This window comes from Microcebus murinus, chromosome 11 (genome assembly GCF_040939455.1).
Source record: "Microcebus murinus isolate Inina chromosome 11, M.murinus_Inina_mat1.0, whole genome shotgun sequence".
NCBI classification, from domain to species: Eukaryota; Metazoa; Chordata; class Mammalia; order Primates; family Cheirogaleidae; genus Microcebus; species Microcebus murinus.
The window spans coordinates 35545851-35549882 of record NC_134114.1 but is presented as its reverse complement, the minus strand read 5'-3'; the positions used below and the strand labels follow the sequence as shown (position 1 = coordinate 35549882).

Here is a 4032-nt window from a genome sequence, read left to right as displayed (position 1 = left end):
AGAAATAAATTTTAATAAATATTAAAACAATAGAAATTGAGATATGAACAATTAATTATAATACAACATGGACAGTGCATGTATAGAATAACACACTGAATGTTATACAGGTACCTAAGGGAGGCACTTTGCCCAGCCCAGGAGGATAGGGAGGTGACTCGAAGACTTCTTGAAGGAGTTGGCATTGAGCCAAGGATTACAGGATGAATAAGAAATAGTGATATGGCCAATATCAGCAATTCAAGTGCATCAGAGACTTCCAGTAATTCAAAGACTAAAAGAAAGGCATTGAAATATTGGTCAACATAGGAAGAGCCAATTCTAGAGCCTGAAAATGAGATAAAAATATGGTTTCCATAATTGAATTGGAAGTTAGTTAAATGGAGACAAGGAAAAACTATTTGTCAGATTTTTAATGAGTTTTTAATGTACATAATTTTGATCAAAATCATATCTACAAGATGACCAAATCAGCCTAATAGATGTAACACAATCCTTCCAAAGACAAGAAATTCTTACTCACTGCAAATTAGTTAATGTCATATTTACATTAACAAAACATTAGTCACTATTTGCAGTGTCACCTTTAGAATGCTTTAAAACATAACTCATACTAACATAACTTTATTAAAATATAATCATTTAAAACACGGCCTTGACGTGAATGAAATAAAAGAAAATTGAGCAGAATATTAAAGTGTTTTCTCAGAAACTATCAGAGAATAGGAGAGAGTGAGATTTAGACTACTCTAAGTTGCTAGAGTCATGTTGCTTAAGTTATTTAAAAGCATGGTAGATAAAATACTCAGGGGTTTGTAAATGAGGTTAATCATTTATTGGCTGGGAATGGATTTCTTTCCACCTGGCAGTTAGCAAAGGTGCAGCTCTCACTGTGGCTGTGGTAAGGTGTGCAATTGTTGACTAAGTGGAAAATGGATGACATCATCCAATACCATGACAGCAAGGTGACATTTTCAGTTATTTTGAGTGTTCAGTTGGTTCATTCATTTCTCTGCCTTGCCTGAACACAATGGCCACTCTCTTACTAGTAATCAAGATCCTTTAGCCCATCTCGAACTTCCTCTGCAGCTGTCCTGCCAATCCTCAATGTTGGGCAAACCTAACCATATGTTTTCTCTGTTCTTGTTATCCTACTGCCAAGTATTACTAGAGAAAGTCAAGAAGCTGCCAATTGGCTCCACTACAAATTTGTGATATCTAATCTCAGTTATCCCCCCAGGACTGCTTGGAAATCCTTTTATTCATATGACTCTCAATCAAATTCTCCACAGTGACTTTTCCAAACTTCCTCTCTTCTCCTCAAACCCTGGAGCCTACTCCCTCACTGTTAGCAAATGACCTCACCTCTTACTTCCCTGAGGAGGCTGAGGTCATCCAACATGCATTGTTTTAGCTAACTTCATAGATTATTTCTATCTGATCACTCTCCTTTAGTGCAGAGCTTAAGAACCAGAGGAAGATCCAGCCAGTGTGTCCCACCAGGAATGGGGGAGGGAAGTGAACTAGTGCTTCTTACATGGGATTATGAGACATAGACACAAAGAGCAAATATAGAGAGTCTGATAATGGAGGGAGGGCATACCCAAGCTGAGTCTCAGTGCAAGGATATCAAGGGATCAAGAATGCTAAGAAAAATGATGAGCCTCACCAGTGGAAAGTGGTCTAGCTGAATCCCATAGATGAGACAGTTTCTTTTTTAAATACTACCACAGTGGTATGACTCTCATATGACCATTCTGAGTATATTTAAAACTTCATTTAAGTTCATTAAAATGGATTGGAGTAGGTCTTATGTCTCCTCAATTCCTAATCTTTCATAGAAGTGTGTGTTCATCCTTCTTTTAAAAACTAACACTTTGATCTTTACAGTGGAACCAATCTCTACCATCCAGAAAGTTATACTATATTTTTTACATTGTCCTTCTTTTGTGTCTACATCTATTTTATTGTTTGTGGCTCCTTGTTGGCTCATTATATGACTACCTTTCCTTCTTGCTGTTTCTTATGGAAACATAAGAAAGTTTTGAATGTTTTATGCTACATGTAATATTAAAGGCAAAGCTTCAGGTCCTCATTCCATGTTGACTACCACTGCTGATGTAACCTGTAGGTGAATAACTTGGGTGCATTCATGCTGACCTCAGTTGGAGCATATTTTCCTATGGCTCCCAAGACATAGCTCTTAATTGCAAGACACTTAAAATTTTTTTAAATATATATCTGATCTGTTTTTTGCCAGAAAAAAAAAGGTTTAAAAAGCAAAGTCTGTGCTTACTGTCTTTCCTCAAACTCACCCTCCAAAGCCAAACCTCATGGCCTTGCATCAGTCCTTCACCATCTTGGTCTCAATGCTGATGAACATGTTTCCTATTGGCAGTATCTACTCTCTTTAGTGTAAAACATGTACTCATCTTCCTCACCTCCTACTTCTCTGATCACACCTGATTCTCAACATGACTCACATACAACTTCCAAACACTAATTAGAAACATTTTGTAAGGTTCAATCCTCAGTTCACTTTTCACTCGACTTTCACTTTATCAATTTCACTGTGCTTTCACTGTACTCTCTGTTACTGAATGTCATTTCTGCATCTCTACCTTTGACTGCTCTCCCATCCTTCAACTCTCTACCAACACAGAAAGCTTCATATGTCCAAAGTCAAATATAAGGGTGGACAAAAGTTAAGGATAAATTCTCTTGCACTATATTGACTGGGTTCAAATTCTGGCTCTATATCTTACTAGTTGTGCAAACATGGACAAGTTACTTACATTCTGTATGTGTTAAGTTTTTTCATCTGTAAAGTGGAGATAATGAGATTACTTATTTCATAATTCCATTGTGAGGAGTAATTCATACAAAATACAAGAATGAGCCTGGTACATAAAGGCTCAGTAAATATTAGCTGTTATGATTATCACTTACACTTTTTTGCATAAACCCTGTTCTTCGGCCTGTATTTTCTTTCTCTGGGTAGACACATACCACAACACAGGTATTGCAGGAATAACTGAAGCAGTTAAGGAGATTACACTGGAAAGCAAGGACAGTATAAAACTCCAAGATTGTTCAGCACTAAGGAAGAAGAGGAAGAGGAAGAAGAAGAAGATGAAGGAGAAGCTGCAGATATGGAAGAATATGAAGAGAGTGGATTGTTGGAAACAGATGAGGCTACTCTAGACACAAGAAAAATAGTAGAAGCTTGTAAAGTTAAAACTGATGCTGGAGGCAAAGATGCCATTTTGCAAACCAGAACTTATGACATTTACATCACTTATAAATATTACCAGACACCGCGACTATGGTTGTTTGGCTATGATGAGCAACGGCAGCCTTTAACAGTTGAGCACATGTGTGAAGACATCAGTCAAGATCATGTGAAGAAAACAGTGACCATTGAAAATCACCCTCATCTCCCACCACCTCCTATGTGTTCAGTTCACCCGTGCAGGCATGCTGAGGCGATGAAGAAAATCACTGAGACTGTTGCAGAAGGAGGGGGAGAACTTGGAGTTCACATGTATCTTCTAATTTTCTTGAAATTTGTACAAGCTGTCATTCCAACAATAGAATATGACTACACAAGGCACTTCACAATGTAATGAAGAGAGCGTAGAATCTATCCTAATTATTGGCTCTGATTTTTAAAGAATTAACTCATAGATGTGACCATTGACCATATTCACCAATATATACAGTTTCTCTAATAGAGGGACTTATATGTTTATGCATTCAATAAAAAATGTTCCACTACCAAAAAAAAAAAAAATGACAGTCAGTCAGTGGCAACAGTGTCAGCTCCATCATCTATACGTAAATCCTGGCAGTCACCTTCTAACCTCTTTCTGCATTCAGTTGTGCTTTATATCTAGATTCCACCAACTACATAAACATTCAATCTTCCATTTTTTTCCCTCTACTGCCTGAGTCCGGAGATTCATTATCCTGAACCTGAATTATTGCAACAACTCCCTACTGAACTGCCTACCTTCGATCTTTACCCCCAGT

The 4032-nt window shown here is 37.4% G+C and overlaps 1 pseudogene; it reads left to right on the top strand.

Moving 5' to 3' along the window:
• The first annotated feature begins 2934 nt into the window (after positions 1-2934).
• Positions 2935-3793, top strand: LOC105857769 (ubiquitin-like-conjugating enzyme ATG3 pseudogene; annotated as a pseudogene).
• The last annotated feature ends 239 nt before the right edge of the window (positions 3794-4032 follow it).